This window comes from Pithys albifrons, chromosome 10 (genome assembly GCF_047495875.1).
Source record: "Pithys albifrons albifrons isolate INPA30051 chromosome 10, PitAlb_v1, whole genome shotgun sequence".
Lineage (NCBI taxonomy): Eukaryota > Metazoa > Chordata > Aves > Passeriformes > Thamnophilidae > Pithys > Pithys albifrons.
Genome location: NC_092467.1, coordinates 17206983 through 17225783, shown reverse-complemented (window position 1 = coordinate 17225783; position 18801 = coordinate 17206983). Strand labels below are relative to the sequence as shown.

General features: G+C 42.1%; 1 protein-coding gene across 11 annotated transcripts in view; it reads right to left on the bottom strand.

Annotated features, from left to right (window-relative positions):
• The window catches only part of ZNF644 (zinc finger protein 644), a 78301-nt gene that overhangs the window by 38377 nt on the left and 21123 nt on the right, over nt 1–18801 (bottom strand). For 4 of the 11 annotated variants that reach the window (XM_071565522.1, XM_071565516.1, XM_071565528.1 and 1 more), the window contains exon 1: nt 7071–7132. The exons of 2 other annotated variants lie outside the window; for them this stretch is intronic. The gene's annotated coding sequence lies outside the window, so the exon portion shown is untranslated. Of the gene's footprint in view, nt 1–2952; nt 3146–6096; nt 6214–6843; nt 7046–7070; nt 7133–18801 lie in introns of those variants that run through there. 5 more of the 11 variants (XM_071565519.1, XM_071565526.1, XM_071565525.1 and 2 more) reach the window with 4 other exon arrangements.

Below are 18801 nucleotides of genomic sequence, written 5' to 3'. Positions count from 1 at the left end.
TGCTAGACAAGTCATCATCATCATCATCTCTGCTCACCTCTGCTACCACTTCAGTGGGCTAAAAAGTGGAAGGCAAATTCCCAAGTTGCTTTTTGTGTCTAAAAGACATTGCTAAAAATGAATTATCACAGTACCTGTATAGTATTTTTGGAAATAGTGTGACATTTCAGTTATATAGGAACATGAATGGTTTTTCCCAAGTATCATTTCTACTTTTGCTCTCTCCCTTATGCCTCTCAGTGCTCACTAGCGCGGGTAAAACACTGGAAACCAACAGCAGTCTTACAATTGTAGAGAGAGATACCTGGAGATGAATTTTTTTCTGGACAAGCTGTTCCTCTTCCTCTCCAAGCCTCACACATGCCAGGAAATAGACTGGACCTCTCTCTCCACCAGCACTTTCAGCCACATGTACAGCAGTGAGAATTTCAGTGAACTTCACCAGCAATTCTCACCACTTATAAATTCCAGGAACAAGGGCCTGGCATTAAGGGGAACATGGCACTGAATACCAGTGACAGACCTACCTTATTTCAAAACCCTAACAAAAGGAAGGGTCTGTGAAAATCCATGCTAAAGCAGCTCACCAGCAAGTCTAATACTTCTCATCATTCATGTCACTACAGTCCAACACATTTGAGGCTTTATGAGGATGCAGAAAAAGACAATCACCACCCTCGAGCACTTTTGTAAGAAAAGAAGTCAGACAAAACAAATCTTCAAAGGTTTCCCCAAAGCAAAGATCTAGAAAGAATACACAATAGACAGTACCTGCTATCCACCTCAGTTTCTTTAGCATTTCAGTTCAGTTTGCATTCCACAAGTGCAAGCTCTACTCTTGCCCATCTGTTAGTGCTCCAAACTCCTCTAGTTTTTTCAGTGCAGGTTGTTATCCAGGTTAATTCACTATCCCATATCCACCCAACTTATCTTTCTCCTTTTACCCCAGCAAAAAATCTGCCACAATATAGTTTTTGTTAATAAATACCTGATTAGGGTGTTCTAACTAGTATTTTGCTCTCAACTTCCTACAAGATGAAAAACAGTTTTTAAAGCAACTCTGGAGTTCTAGCACTCACTATAACTTATATACAGTGCAGTTATTTTCATCACATGCCACAGATTCTCAGTTTTTAACTTCTGCTCAATAATAGAAAAGATTAGGCAATTTCAACTGATGTTAATATATACGTTACAAAAAGCAAGCAGAGGAGGGCAGAGTACTCACTTCCCTGTGGGAGAGAACTGCAAGGAGTCAGCTGCACAACTGTCACTTCCCACCCCCTGCCACAGGACACACGATCAAGACTTTCTTACAGAAAATACACTCACAGCTACGGTACAAAACCAAAAATTACAGCTGTTGGAAAAAATACTCCCCTTCTCTGTCATCCCCACCAAATATCACAGGGTGGAACAGCATCTTTGATGAAGGCTCCTAAGGACATCTATAAGAACACACGGGTTTTTTGCAAATAAAATAAGGATAAATACAATACCCTACAACCACTGTTTTGATTGTTAGGAGCCTAATTTTGGGCTACAAATTCTATAAACTTTCAAACTCTTCTGAATGAACAAAATAAATTTGGAAAATTAAGTTAATATCAGAGACAGTTTCTGAAACTCTGCAGTCACAAAATTCTTGTATACACCTATATATGAAATAAATGCAGAAAAGTATCAGAAACAAATATTATAAACATTAAGGGCTTTCCAAAAGTAGTCATCAAAAATTGTATCATATAGTGTGCTTCCAGGAGAGCCACATGGAAGCAGAGCAAACAACAGGAACGTTGAGACAACAGCCACTTCAGAAGTTAAAAGCTGAAGCTAAAAAAGAAAAAAAGCAAGCTATCAGCCAGAACACTCATTGAAAAGCAGCAAAACAAAAAAAATCCAAACCAAACAAAAAACCCACCAACCATGGCCCCACTAACTGCAGGCTGACACCGAACACTTCCTACCAGCAGCAGCAAGGAGCAGCTCCAGAGCTGCCACGCTTCAGGAGCAGACATAAGTAAGAGCTTCATAGAACAGCCCCCTGACCTCCTCCTCTATGCCTTTTCTGGAAAACCCATCCCTGTCCATACCAAAGAGCCCCACTGGGAAAGCAGATAGACTAAAGCACAACTCAATGCTACCAACTATGAAATTATTATTCTGTGACAAAGCAGGCAGGAGGGACTCATTACTACATTTCAATTATATATTTGTTATGGAATTCCTTATGTATTTTATTCAAACTAAAAATGGAGGCATCAGGTAAAAGCCTGCAAAGGTAAATCACACAAGAGGTATACTTTGCTGTGGGAAGTATTTTTACAAGCAGGTGTGAACAGTTGGTCCAGAAAAAGGGAAGGCTCAACAATCTTGATTCATGTCTTCAGCTACAGTTGGACCAACCAATAAGGCACCTGTAATTCCTTCCATCCTGCTTCCCAAGATGCATCCCCTCCCCTACTCCAGCTGCTTTGTGAAGAGTGTAACACTATCAAGTAGTCACTTAAGCAAAAAATAGTCATTGACTCACAAAATAATGTCTCCTTATGAAAAAAAAATCTGATTAAGTATGGTAAGTATTTAACTCTCAGTGTTCACCAGACTGAAAAGTTACTAAACTCCAGCAACAGGCCCAGCAATCTGACCTTTACACTGATTTGAGCTTGAACCTCACATAAACTGCATTATGTTTCTAGAAATACAAAATTACTAAATAGCCCATCATTCTTAAACTAGTTAATTATTTGTAAGACTAAGCACTCAAAATCAATCAATAAATGTCAACTAGAGAATTCCATTTCCAGCATCTGGATTTAGTTTGAACCATCAGTTCCCATACCATGAGTATTAAAACTACTTCTGCTGAAGTGAGAGTTCTCTGTATTACTCAGTTTGCTTGGAAGTATGAATTCAGTTAATATTTAGTGTAACCAAAACATGCATACTCACTGTTAAGGCCTGGTCTTCTCCCTTTAACGTGAATGGCAACCTAAGGGCATTGCTGCAACATTTTATCAACAGCTGCTGCGCAGTTGAAGTGTGACAGAAATGCAACAGAACTGGATAGTTGGTTTTTTTGTTGTCATTTTGTTTCCTGAAGTTTAAAAGTGCTTGCTCTCCCGCAGTGAGGCAAGTCCACTTAAGAGTAAACACTACAGATTCTGGGTAGACTTTGTACCACGACGAAATACTCACTACATGACACTCGTTGCATACTAGGTAAGTAACATGACTCATCACCTGACTATAATGTTGAAAAAACACGTTAGAAGTTTATGCAAACTCATTACATGGTCTTTTTTGATGTAGAACTGTGCTTTGAGCATGAAATTACATCTCACGGGATCCCCACACTGGAGAGGTGCACTGTATCTGTGTCTGGTTTTACGTAACGGGGAAGGCAAAGCGATCATTTCACACCCTTGCCCTCAAAGAGCTTTTTACCATTCTGTGAACAACCTGGGCATGACTTTTTTACCATCACTGCTTGTATGAAAGGTTCCTATTACCTGATCTAAGGGGCACAACATATACAGGCATGAAATTGCATGTGGGTTTTTTGTTTGCATTTGGGTTTTTTTGTTAATTATGCATAAAAAGAATATTTTTATGATACTACAAGCTATATGAAATTCTTTAACTCAAATAGTTCAATAGTATCTTTATGTGTATCAGCCAGAATGACAAACATTCACGATTTTTTTGGGTAACTTAACTCTTCATGCAATACCATAATGAAGTTTGCATCTACACTGAAAAAAAAATGCAGAAATAAAAATGTTAATTATAAAAAATGAGCTTATAGATTTAGCTTATAGCCAGAGGGCCCAAGACCAACAAATACATTTTTTAGAGAAGACAGACCTGTTTTGCTTTATTTCACCAGGAACATCTTTACACTCTGTAGTTGGGTGAACACTATTTTCATCTGAAGGTATTAGGTTTTGGAAATTATGTCAAGTTAACCCAGGCTCAAAACCAATTTAAGTGAATGCAACATTTTTAAATTTTATGGAAGTATTTTCTTCCCAATCTCTGGATACGTAATACAAAGTTCTCTGCAATCCAGAGCACAGAGGAAATTAATTCAATTCAGCTTCAGTAACTAACATTAGAGCAAACCAGTGGTACTGAAATAATACAGGGAGTAAAACAAGTATCTTAGGGCAGTCCTCTAACTTTGCTGAAGACAAAAAGTTGCTTGAAATTGTAAAAACATGAGCAAAGTTAGTTACTGATATAGTGAATTGGCAACTGTTTAAAGACCTGTAATTCAAACCAACTTTTGGTGAAGTTCAAGAGCAAGTGACAACTATCCTGTATTTTTTCCAGTTTTAAGTTCTCAGATCTTTTGCAAGCTGGCTTAAAGTCTGAAAGTATTTGAAACCAGTAACTGTGTGTATGTGAGTGTTTTATTACTGTGGAAAATTTTATTCCTTTTTCAGTTCCATTTTCTCCACAACTGCCTTCAAAAAGGCTTGAATTAAAAAAGTACACATAGTGGTAGGTTGTGCTAATACTTGCAAGCACAAACTATTGCCCAATAAATTCCACTAACCACCCTTGACTTCAGAGTCCATATCAAATTCAGTTATTTTAATGTGGAAGGCATTGCCATTCTTAACATCCTGTTTATTAAGTTGCTGGTGCTCCTACTTCGATCAATCATTTTTGTACTAAATAACCTCACAAAGATGCTCTAAGTGGTCAGTGCCTTTACCTCCTACTCGCCAGGTCACCTGCTGGGATTTCAATTCTCTTATCAGGCACTTAATAACTTTCATATTTTCCCAGTGTATTCCTCCTGGTGTTACTCAGTAGAAATCAGAGGCTGGACTTCATGAAACAAACAAACAAAAAATTAGAGAAGTACATTCCTTTTTTTTAAACAGTGCTATGTACCCAGGTTGCTTTTTTAATTTAAAAAATACCATACAGACTAAACAAAAGAAAAAATACATATTTAAGGAAAAGTCAGGTTACTTTGGTGACATTACAACTATTTTTTCCTCTGCAAAATTCCTGTCTTGAGTAGGTTTTTATATATATATAACAAAAATCTGCTGGAATGAATACAAGACATCAGAAGAAACTATTTTAAAAATGTATTTTGAAGATTATTAATTTCAATTCTCACTGTTAATTCTTGTATAACTCTGCACCATATCCCTCTGCAGTTGCATTAGGCAGGTTTGCAACATCAGCTCTGATTATAAGTCAGTGTAATAGGATTGTCACACTGCAATGCTTTTTCATGCACTCTACTTAAACTCCTCTTCAATAAAATTGCTGCATTTTCTCTGCACCCTAAGTGACCCACTAAAAGCTTCCCCAGATCTATTTTGCATTGTCTAATCAGTCCATTTATTCTGCCCTCAAATCACCTGCCTTGCACAAGTCAGGTAGTAAAGAATTCTAGACAGAACAATCACATTAAGTTACCAAAGCTTTGAAGCACATCACCCTCCACTGTGAAGAATCTTCTCTTTGAAATTTGTTTCATAATTTGAGTAAAAAATTAGTTTGCAATTTATGTAAAAAATAATATATTGCACAAAGTTCTCAGTAAAAGGTACAATTCCACAGCAGAATTCCAGAAATGCTTATCAGCCTCTTAGGAGCATTTATCCCATGTGTTAATTCATTAATCTGTACAGCATGAAATGGCTTCTTACTCTAAAGTCTGGTGCACATTCATTCCCCATATGCGTTTGAAAGCAAACTTCATTGACACAATCTTCAGAATCAAATTATGTGCTAGAAAGGGGAGCAGGAATCAGAGTGTCACTGCAAATGAGGTTTTCCTTAAAGGGCCAGAGTTGTATGACACTGGAAACCTATTTTGATATACCACACTTGTTTCTCATTATCACCGTGAGATGTCAGTTTACAGACCACACTACTATAACAGAAGTATTTCCAACTGACTGAAGGTTACACACAAGGCATAAGAAATAAAAAACTTTCCACATTTCATATAAGTTACATTTGTCAAGATGACGTTCATCACTGAAACCTGACGTAACACAAACTTTGTCAGAGAAACCGCCAGATCCTGAAGGAGCTCAGAGCCCGAAGGCACGACTGTGATACCTGATCTTGTAACTTTTCCTTCGCTGTTGTAAACCACCTCTGCTCCGGGAGCCCCGCCACGTTCCCTGTGCGGAAGGGTGCACCGCCCAGTACCCCTCGCCGGCCCTCTGTACCGACACCGTGCGGGTCGGAGCCGCTACGCTCCGCGGCGAGCGGGCAGGGAAGGAGCAGAGTGCACATTACCGCTGTCCCAGTCCGGCAGCACGGGCGGGCAGCGCCGGTGGGACCTGCAGCGCGGGGCGAGCGGCAGCGGCGGGGGATGCGGAGGGCGGCCGGCCCCGCGGGACCCGCCGGGCGGTCGGCGGGAGGGGACCGGAGCCTGCGGGGCCCCGCGGGGCGACCCCGGCCACCCTGGAGCAGAGCACGGCCCGGCCCCGCCCGCGGGGCGCTACTCGGCTGCCCCTGCCCCGGGCGGTGCTGCCCGGCCCCAGGCCCCGAGCGGCGGCCCGGGCTGCCCAGCTCCTCCGCGCCTGGCAATGGCGGCGGCCCCGCTCCCCCTCCCCGCTCCGCGCTCACTGGCTGCGCCGCTTCATGTGATCGCACAGAACCCTCCTCGGCACAGCCCTTTGTGTCCCGCCCGCCCGGGGCACCGGGGACGCCGCTCGCCGGCTCGGGGAGGGGGCGAGGGGTGCTGGCGGGGCCGGGGGGAGGCGACCCGGCGGGCCGCGGCGGGGAGGGCCGGCGAGGGCAGCGCCTCTCGCGCCCGCCCGATCTCCGCCGCGCCGCCGCCCCGGCCTGGCCACTTACCCCGGCTCGGGAGGCTGCGGCCGAGCCGCGGTGCCGCACCAGGTCGGAGGCGGCCGCCATGTTCCCGATGCGGCAGGATGGGGCAGAGCCGCCCGCTCCCCGGCCCGCCGCCAGGGCGGCCCGGCCCGGCCCCGGCGCGCCCGCTGCCTCCCCAGCGCACCCCGCGGCCGCAGGGCGGGGGCGGCGGCGCCGCGGCACAGCAAAATAAATCGTAACGGGAAACTCACGGGCTCGCCGGGCTGTGCGTCACGCCGGGGTTACGTCCTGCGCGCGCCGCCGTGACGTCATCGCGCAAGCCTCCCGACCGCCCCGCCGCTCCGCGCGCGCCTACAGACGCGCACGCGCACGGCCCGCCCTGCCCCCGGCGGGAGCGCGCGCCACAGCCCGCCCCGCCCCGCCCGAGGCGGCGCCGCACGGGACGGGCCCGCCCCGCGCCCCGAGCGCCAGGCCCCGCACCGCCAGGGCCCCGCACCGCCAGGGCCCCGCACCGCCAGGGCCCGCACCGCCAGGCCCCGCACCGCCAGGGCCCCGCACCGCCAGGGCCCGCACCGCCAGGGTCCGCACCGCCAGGGCCCCGCACCGCCAGGGCCCCGCACCGCCTCCGCCCCGCTGGGCTCGCACTGCGCCCGGAGGACCAGGGGTCCCGCACCGCTGGGCTCGCACGGCGCCCGGAGCGCCAGGGCCCGCACCCCGGCCGCGGGCTGTGCCCGCAGGCGGAGGCTGCTGCCGACAGCGCCGGGGGCGCGGGGAGCTGAGCGCAGGGGACTCGGCCCGGGCACCGTCGCCTGTGCGGGGGGCGGGAGGCCACGAGGTGACATCGGGAAAGCGGAAACACCCGGTGCCATTCTCCCCTCAGATCGGTGCTGCTGAGGGAAATCCTGGGTCAAAGGGGAATGGTAAATGCGCAGAGACCGCTTAGATGAATTAAATTTTTTCCCTTCAGATTGCCAGGCCCAGAGGATTTCCCGCTAGAGAGGCTGATAAAAGGCAACGTCAGAGCTGCGAGCAGTGGTCAGGGTGCTCAGAGGACAACAAATTCCAGGAGAGAGGAAGATTTAAAACACGGCACATAAAATTGACAGAAGGGGAATAGGTAGAGCCAAGAACTGTCAATCATACCAGCCTCTATTCCCAGAAAAGTACTGAAGCAGATAATCACACATCTTTTAAGTAGCTAATGAATGTAGTTTTAGGTAGCTAATGAAGTGGTAAGTTACAGCCAACGTGGAGTAGTTAAGAAAATGACATCAAGCCAAACTCATCCCATGCTCTGACAGTATAACAGGCCCTGGATGTGAGTAGCCCTCGATCTGTTATGGCTGGACTTAAGTAAAGGGTCTGACACCATCCCACAGAACTATTAATTGAGCAAGCAAAAGAGGTAACACAGTGCCTGCAGTGGTACAGAATCACATCAGCAATGCTTCACTGTGACACACAGTGGGACACAGCAAACAGGGTTGCCTGGAGGTGGGCATGTCCTGAGCCTGGTACCAAGTCCAATTAATTACATGAGTGACAAGAGTACAGCTTACATGCACTGGATGTGCCAGCAATGCCAAACTGGCACAGCTGGGAGCATGATGCAGCACAATAAAATAATTCAAAATATTCTTGAAAAAGTGGTTGCAGAAATAGGATGCAATTGAATAAATACAAGTGCCAACTTCAACATTTAAGCAAGAAAATAACAATTGCACAATTGCAAGACTGGGAACATGTGAATAAACACCAGGTTTACAGAAAAGGGGCTGGGGATCAGAGAAAATCACAAACTGAACATGCATCAACAATGTCATACTGTTGTGAAAAAAGCTGCAGTACAGAGAGATGTGTAAACAGAATTGTCATATATAGGACATATGAAGAATTTCTCATATTTAATACTGGTAAAGGCTCATCTGTATGTTCAGATTTGGTCTCTGCATTCAAGGGAGCCCAATAGAATACAGTACAAGGAAGGGAAGAAAGAAAATCAACATTTTTAAAAAATGTGACCCTAATTGAAAATAGGAATGTATGAGATTTTTTAGTCTAGAGAATAAAAGACTATGGGGAGAAAAATACATTGTTCACTAAGTCCACTGAAGACAGGGCAAAACTTAACAGTGAAACTGTGCTGAAAATTTTGGTTAGACATTGGGAACAGTTACAGATAACTAAAACAGGCGTATATTCTCTACAAGGTTCTGGAAATGTTATTAGTATCTTCTTAAAGATTAAGTTAAATATCTATAGGAAAAATGTAGAAGCATTTGACTCTACTGTGACGTAATGGAGGCAGACTAGGTAATAATTGTTTTCAGCATAATTTTCTCTAACTGCAGTTACTATTCAGATATCTGTTCTGATCCTATTTTTTCTGATAAAAGTGAATCCCAGAGACATTTAAACATTTAATGTGTTGAGGTGATCTTATGCACAGGTGTAGATATTGCCTTTGGGAATCTTTGTCATGTTATATTTAGTATAGCTGTGTGGCAACATATGTCACATACTCGGCTAATTTGCTAATTTATAAACATTATATATCATTATACACTTCACATTTAAAATAATATGTTTGTTAGTGTTTGTGTAACCAGTGTGTATCAAGGCTTTTGCTTTTCTTTGTTTTTTTTTCATGGTACCAAAAACTAATTTTCTCTGGAATCCATTAAATTTGGGGGTTCCTCTGGAGCTTGCCAGTTAGGAGAAGACACTGTAAACGGTTTATGTTGTGGGACTGAGACCCACCAAACTCAGCTCATTAGAAAGGACTAAAAGGCCATTAAATAGGCCAATTTTTAATCTCCACTGAGTTAGACAATTCAAACTGATAGCCCACAGGCAAAAGACTATGAATTTCATTAACAGTACCCTAAAGCACTAAGTCCCCTAATGAGTGCTAATATTATTCTTCTGAGAATTAAGCTTGTTTTCTGAAAATATGCATTTATAAAATTGAGTTCTGGTATTTTGGAACATGTATGGACAGTTTTTCCACTGCTTTTAAACACAAGAAACATTATCATCTTGTGCAATCCACAGATTTCGTGTAAGATCTGTAATCATATATGCTCTCCATGCTAATCAAAATGCAAATAAAAACATGAAAAAGCAAATACTAATACTACCGTAATGCCTCTTGCTGGATATCATATATTTTATGTGCATGATCTTTTGAAGGTCATCACACTTACTTAAGTAGATTTTGTCCCCTAGCAGATAACTTATAAGGAACAGCAATTCTTGCTTCAATTCTGCAATTAACAGTTGAAGGAAAACACCAAATACTATAAAAGTATTGCTTTATAGAAGAAGATGCAGTGTTTTATTGTATTTCACATCTCTTTGTGAACAAGTAAAATGCTTAGCACAAGGAAATTTGAGCCTTAGTTCTAATGCTTCCAAATCCCATAATTTATGAGGAGTTTAAAGATACCTAGCAATCTTTTTAATCTAAAAGGCCCAATTCCATTAGCAGTAGTGGACTCTAAAAAATATGATTCACACAATCTGTGGAACAAAAGAAAAAAATCCACATTTGGTGTGAATTAATAGAGCACATAAATGCTGTATTTCATCAAAATGGCAGTGTGGGAAAAGATTATGTCCAGTGATATCAGAAGTCTTATTTCAATTTCTAATTCCACTTCTATTGCCACTTACAGCATGTGAAAAGATTGCACGTTGGACTAAGAAGACTTGAGAAATATACACAAAATGACATAAAATTGGGACTGCATGTGTGCATGGAACAGACAAGGCACTCTAAGATCAGTAAAGGAACATGTGTGGCTGGCAAAGAACCATACAATAGAATTCTCAAAAATCAAGCCAGGCATCTGAAGCAAAAGCACAGCTGGGTTTTTGTTTGCAGGAATTCTGGCTGTGTCCTGGATTAAATCTCTACCAATGCAGACAAGCCTAATAATGGTAAAAACAGCATTTGAAAACCTCTCGAGAGAAGGTTGCTACCAAGTTCCTCCTGCTTTTCAGCATGGCTATAACAAGCCTAAACCAGGGCATGCTTTTTCAAGTCAGCAGCAAAATATGATTAACCAAAACCAATTTAGAAACTGTTTCTTCATATAAACATTTTTGTAGCTGGAGCTGCAGAGGGAGAGTTGGAGCAGGTCTAAGCTGAAGTATTTAGAATGCAGGAAGACTGCAGATGCCTCCTTGTAACACACAGAGAAATCCCAAATGCCTGGAGGGAAAAACTTTTTAATGATAATTCCTTACATTTATATAGCACCTTTTATTCCCTAGAACCCCAAGCACTTCATTAACTCTATGCAAAAAGCTTCACCATGGAAATATAGCTGCTGTATGCATCATTCTTTGAAAATTTCATTTTCAGTCGACACATTTCTTTCAATAATAACTTATTCTGCTTATCCTGTGCACAGCAACCAAAACAATGGCAGATAAAATATTAAACTATACAGTTTTCAGTTGTAGAAGAATTTAAGCCTATATGGTTTACAAAATAGAAATGAACTCATGTAATGGATACATTGCATTTAACCCATCCATTTTCATTCTCCAGATATTACTTTGATCTCATCTTCATACTGTAGCCTTTGGTAAACAATTTTATCTTGCATAAGATTTTCAAAATTGAAATAATTCCTTGAATTTCAGAAGAAAACAGGCTTTATAGGAAAAAATAGCATCTTGTATTAAATTCACCAGTATAAATTGAAGAAGTAGAGAAGCTTTTGAGTACCTAAGATACAATGTTGGGATTTTTTTTAAGCTAAGATGGTTGTATAAATAAAATCTCTTACCTTTACCTAACGAGTTTGTCTTGTCTTTGCCCTTAGACCATCATAACTACAAAAACAAGCACCCAGAAACATAATGTGAGAGGTATCTGTGTGTTATTGCTCAGCTTGCCACAGAGTTTTTCTTTTCACCCTACAGAGATTTTCTGGTTTCCTGGCCTTTCTTACAGTGGCATAGTACTGATTTCACTAATATCAACAAATTTAGGACATCAATGTACTGGTTGTTTCAACAAACAGTAATTATTTCCATTGAAATTTTAGAAGAACTAATAACAGAATTAATTGGAGCAGTCTGACTTATTTCAACATGGTAAAAACTGGAAGAGGAAAAATGACTTTTCCTAACTATTTTTTTTGCTGTTTGAGCTGTTGATTATGTTTTGATGGCTTGCTTGTTTCACAGGCTCTTTTGAAATACAGTTGTCAATGTTAATTAAAAAGGATTGTCTAGTCTTGTCTATTTTTCAGACAGAATAAAAAAAATGTATTTTATTTATAAATTTATAGTGTCTGCTATAAATCAAGGTACACTAGTCATCTTTGTCAATGTGATTAAACTTTTAGAATTGTCAGTAAAACAGTAAGAAGGCAGTAAGAAGGTATAGGTAAAATTAAAACCAGTAGCCATGAAACCTATGGTTCTCTTAGAAGTGATCCCTAGATAAGGTTAGTCCTGAAATGAAATATTTTGCAACAAAGGGTATTTAGAAAGCATACCTAGGGAAATATTACTGCTTGCCACCCTGAACTGTCTTTAGAACTGTCATACCATTACAAGTATTTGAAATCTCCCAGCTAGGAAAAGATCTCCCAGATTACATAATAAAGACAACTGCCATTGTTTCCCACTGCTCAGCTTCTATCCATAGGCAATGGCACAAAAATCCCATGTCTGTTGCTTAGATCTGCTCCCCTTGGCCAGGCCTCTGCTGGCAATTACAAACCAGCTTTTGTCAGAGGACAGCAGCTCCGGCCCCAGCCTGCCACAGTTGTCTCCTGTTTTCAGTCTCACCACTATGGAGTGTCACTGTCATCTGCCACTGACCAGAGAGGGGCAGCGGCTGGGGCAGCACTGTCTGCCTGGCACACCAAGCTCCATTCTTAGCTGTTCCACAGGTACCACCACAGTAAATATCAATTACAAATTCTGAATTAATTTTTGATAATAATTAATTGACCTTGGTCTTTATGCATATTTTATTTCAACTTGCGCTATTCTAATTCATCCCATATTGCAAAGACACTAGCCAAGCCTGCATGTTTGCTCCCTTCAGGAGGATCTGACAACTCTTCTCATGTCTGAGTTACTGAGCTCAAGTCTCACAGAATTCAAAGACCACAAGAAATCTGATTACTGTAGGAAAATACCACCATATATTATAGCACTGACCTTCTTAAAAACAATGTATTGCCTTGGAGGGTTGCCATTTGCATCACACACAGGAAGTATTAATATATGAAAATATGCTATGAGCAACAAAACCATAACAGATTTCTTCCTGAGTCTGTTGATGAATTGTAATTTAGTGTATGAGGAAGAAAGCAGTGGCAATAAACTGGCATTCAACAGATGATGGAAAAGGACCTAGATCTAATATGTATAAATGGTGATAGCTCTGCTTAACCCAGTCTGATGAGTCAGTTCGCATTATACTGCCAAAATGATACACAGGGAGAAGACAGAAATAGTAATTTCAAGATCCTTGGTTCAGGTGTCACGCTGGTAGGCTTAACATCCCCCTGTGGAGGACACAGCATAAATGAGTCCAGTTCCCACCACTACCAGCCATATGCCTGACCTTCACCATGACTGTCCTATGCTGGCAAGTGTTAGTGATGAGAAGGAAACTGCAGTAGACCTGAAGAGCGTCATGTTCTGTCTCCTTCACGTTGTGTCACCACACTTCTTCCTACATCCAGCACTGTGACTAGCACCAGGGTCCCATCCATGTCTACAGCACATATTAGAGATTGGAGCAATGTTAAAGCAGGGAATTCCTGACAATAATCCTTTCAGGCACAATCCATCTCCAAAGTTTTGATTTCCATACGTCCAGTGAGGAACAGAGGCGGCACAACATGGGAAAAATACCTCCCTCAGACAAACACCATTTCAACACCCTCACAAAAAGGAAGAGGCTTTGCTAGCCAACCCCCACCACTTCTGTACTTCCAAGTTATCTGACCAGACGGAAGTCAGGACAAAGGTGTCCAGGGGAAGACATTTTCACCAAAAACTTCATTGACTTTAGAAGCAAGTTCTGTATGTTTTGGCAGCACTTGAAAAATAAGCAGTGTCTCTCAATTGTCAAAATCATTGCCGGTGTATCAGTGTAACTACATACCAGGCAGGATTTCAAACCACCTTCTTTTCTCCTCAGTTTCCTGCTGTTCTGCCTGGTAGGCAATTGCTATGTCAGCAATTCTGACTTCTTTCATTGTCACATGGACATACAACCTCTTGTCCTTATGCTTGACACATACAATTACAAAAATCTTTACTACTGTTTGTTTGTAAAGCACCAGAGGTTTGTGTATGGGAAGACACAATAATGGTATTTGAAGAAGAAGCAAAGAAAGCAAAAACACATTTTATTACTATTAATGTGGAAGTAGTGAGGAGCTTATTTTGTGTTTAGGTAAGATCACAGCAGCAGAAAGTCTGTTTGATATGCCATACCTTCTGTTTGTTTCTTAATTGTAAAGAGTTTGGGTTTGATCAAGACAATTAATTATGAATATACCTGAGTTTTCTAACATCAGAGATAAAGCTAAAAAAAAACTACAAAAGCTTTTTTAGACTATATCGTAGTGTACAGATAAGTATATATCTTCAGGGCATGACAACAGACATCTTTGTAATTGAATCCTGAAAAGGAGGGGGGAAAAACTATATAAAACTGTGATAGTTTACACAGTCCGAGAGTTAATATGCAATAGTGAAGAATTATTTATCAAATTGTGTGCTTGTACAGAATTAGTGTATGGTATGGTATGTTAACAAAAATGAAAAGAGCAAGTTACAACCTAGGGTTATTATAATGAGAGTTTTGTTATCCAGTAACTTCTTACTTTCCAGCCTCTCCGGCAATCCCTTTCTATGCCAAAAGAAAAGAAGCATCGCTTAGTTCTCAGCTTGACCACATCCATTACCACCCATCTGCCAAAAAGTATCTTCAGTGCACTGATCAAAGCTATATTAAAACTTTTGCTTCTCCCTTGTTCATCCAGTATTTCCAGATCACATCCTGATTAAACTGTCAGAGGAATTATTTTGAACAGCAGTTCATTTGCCATTATCTCATTCAGGAAAAATGTCCTAGGTTTGGGATTTGCAGGCAGATCTTGTCTTATATACTACTGTTCTTAGTGTGAAGCTCATAGGAGCACAATGTGTCTCATTATAAGCTTGGTGAAATAACTCCAAAGACTTTCAATCAGGCTCAAAGAAAGAAAATTCCAGTACTAATTTTCCTACTAACAAAAATGTACATATTTAAAATAACTCTAAAATAGTTATTTCAGTAGGCCGACTATGCTAGGTATAGGTTTCTCAAAGAGAGTGAAAACTTAGAAGAACAGTCATGTTCACTTTTAAAATTTGTCCCAGTTTCACAGCCCTTGGCTCTGGATTCCAACAAAGTGTGTGGAAATGGACTCAGATAAGGCTTTGGAAGTGTATTTTTAGTTGGAGCATGCACATAATTCATAGAGTAAAAATGAGGTATCCGTAAAAGCAGAAATAGTCAGCAGAGTAGTTTTATTTTGGGAATTTCAGCAGAAGCAGCTATGTCTGAACACTCCCAGAAAGCACTCAAATCTATCTGTTAGTGTATCAAATGTGTCTCTCTAATTCCATCCCAAGCATACTAGAATTTCTTTTTAAGAAGTTATGTGTGAATTTTTATTCAAATATACCTCTGACTTTTACTTACCCCATTTATATTCTGCTCTAAAATAGCATAACAGTTTTTACTTACTCTGCACAAAAGAGAATCCTGATTTTGAATCTTAATAGGAGCCAGATAATAGTGGTTTAATATTTCATGTAGATGCCTTAATCAGCAAGTAATTTAATCCAATCAATGTAAGAAAGGACTTTTTAAAGTATCCCATTTACGAATAAGCAATAACCATGTTTTTGTCACATTGTATCAATTATACTTTCCAAAAGAGAAGGGTATCATCACACTTGTGATAGTACATTAGGAAGCACAGCTTTCCACAGTGACTGTTAAAATGGCACATACTGGGGAAAACAGTGCTTATTAGGATTAATTTAAGACAATGGGTACTCACTACGCCTGAATTGTGTATGATCTCCTCCATCATTAATGCTTTACAGTTTATTTCATCCTTTAAAAAGAAATAATTATATATTGAGAATTCCCTTTTTTCCCTGACAGAGCTGACAGAATTTAAATCCTGGGCCCGAGGAAGGAGAACAGTGGCTCGAGGCATGCAGCCCTCCTGAGCTGCAGCAGGACAGTGCAGAGGGCAGTTGAGGCCAGCAAGGGCTACGAGGAACAGTGACAGCCCATCCTTTCAGGAGTTTCAAGTAGTAGGTTGTGGAAAATTAATGATGCCTGACTGTCAAACCTTGTGTTGATCAAACAGCTCTGCAGCCTGCTGAGAGCAGAGAGGCTGAAGATGCCATTTGAGACAACATACTGCTTTTGCTGCCTAGGACCCAGCAACAGGAGATCACAGTGCTACACAGTAGTTCAGGGAGCTGATGACACCTGATGGTAACAAGGGTTGGAAACGATGGTGAGCATGCAGGACACAGAGCCAACATTTTTAACCCCAGGCATGTTAGCTTTGGCCCTTTTATGCTCCTGCTGAAAAGGGTCACTGTATAGTACAGCCTGGGGCAACAGAATGTCGGGGAGCTCTGGAATGCAGAGGTGTTGGGAATCAAGGTAGGGGTTGGGAATCATTGTAGGTACACAGGGGCTGTCCCTGCATGCTGTGTTAGGTCTCCAGGTCTCTTAGGTACATCTATCCCACATTAGCACCAGAATACCATTTTAAACCTTTCTAGTACTCATGTGACATCAGTACACATATTCCACATACAGCTCACAACCTACACCCCCCTAATTTTATGTAAACAGCCTCATCAGTCACCACCTTTCTGATCTTGCTGCAGCAGCCTGTTGATCCGTTCCTAGGGATAGCCTGTGTGGTCTCTCAGTCCATTCTGAGATGACCCACTCAGGCATTCACTTCAGAAACCGAATCTGTAGTGCTCTCCTTTTGTTTTGCAAACCGTATGGGGGAGGGGGAGAAGGGGTGTGTGTGTGTCACTCTTTCCTTCCAGGAAGGAAGGTGGCTGATCCTCCTTTGGGTTAAGACATGCAGGAAAGGCTTGGCTTGTAGCTGTGGCCTCCCAAACATGGAGAAAGACTGAGAAGGCCAAATTATTTGCAGATGGGAGCCCAGGGCCAGGTGGAGAGGGCAAACTGGGGAGGTGATGAAGGCAATGTCACTGTAAACCAGAGAGCCATATGGTCAGATGGTGCTGAACAGGTGTGAGTGGAGCACATACAGGTAGTGTAAAGGCCAAGTCATATGGCTCAGTTGGACAGGTATAGAGGTGCTTCAGGGAAAGGCACTGAGGAGTGGAGATGGTCCACATTGTATGCATGTGTGCAGGACACTGAGAAGGTTTGTGAGCAATTTTCCTGCAGCATCTTAGCTGGACCTCTCCCAGGGAGCCCAGAGGGCACATGATGAACTGCAGCACAGGAGCATGTCTACTGGACAGAAGGGACAAAGTGGGTTGGCCTCCCAACACTTGGCAGTTCTTTTGTTCTGAGCAGGATGAGGATATTTTACTTGCACAGAGAGAAGGCTGACGGAAAAAATCCCATTTGCCAGTAGGAGCATGAAAATTAAATGGTCTGGGGAGTTCCCCACTGGAAATGCCATGTGAGTGATTACCTGTGCACCTAAGAGGAAAAACAACCTATTATAAAACCTAGGCTGGTTTCAAAAAGGAACTATCATGAATGACCTTGCAGAAGAACCCAAAATTTTTCTTTGTTTAATATTTTACCTCAATGGAATTGTTAAGAAGACTGGCCTGGTCTAGATTTGATCATTCTCTTCCAAAGCCTGGGAGACTTGCAGAAGGAGAGCCTGTACTTTGCATTCTCCTTCATGGGAATATTGTTTTGGTTTTTATTTTACTAGTATTTAAAAGCTCTCACTAGAAGTTCCTGTAGCTGCTTGGTCACATAATAACAGACAGACTCTAATTTCTCATGCATGGCACTCAGCATGGTGTAATCAGAAAAAAGATCCCAAACCTGCTTCTGCATTATAATAAGTGTGTGTGTTGCTTTGTAGGAGATCAGAATCCTGTCCAAATTCTGCAAAGTCTAATAGAACAACAGTTGCAAAATGACAAAACCTATCAGAAGAAACAGAGTAAAAAGGCACATCTTTGTTTCTGATCTTTACAGCTTCAGTACAGGCAAAAGAAATGTCAAGGTTTCCAAAATAAAGCCGTTTAACCACTCTAACAGCTATTAAATATAAACAAAGACATAAAAATAGAGTCGTTGGAAGCCAGGATATGAACATTTGAAACAGCAGCTATGTATACAATGACCATTTTGTTAACATCATCCACTCCTGGAGCTGTGCAGCTCCACTGCCTATGTCTGTGCTGGGAACACAGGCACAGACCTCTGGGGCCTCTGCACGTAACCAGCAATGGGGGATCCCAAGAGCAAAATGGTTGTGCAGTCACACTGCGGCAGTGGGAGGAGAAAAGGGACTGCAGAGAGGTGCAGCTTCTTCCCCTTTACTGTCATCCAGGACACACATTACACAAGGAAGCACCAAGAGTACCTTTGCTGTCCTTCGCCCAAATAACTCCCCTCATCTTAGTAAAGGCAAGCAAGTTAAATTCCTGACAGCAGCCAGTTGTTTTAAAGGCTCTGCCACTGTTGCAATAAAACATGCACTGGCAGCCCAAACTAGGTAAAATTACTTGGAAGATAATATAAAAGCGAGAACCTAATGGGCATTAGTTGGTATGTTAAAAATATCACCATTTTTCTTGCCTAAGACACAGCTGTTCAATAAATGCACTAGTCAGCACTAATCATCCATACAATAGGGGAAATGAAGATAGCATTTTCCTAAGTAAAAATTATGGTCTTGTCTGTAC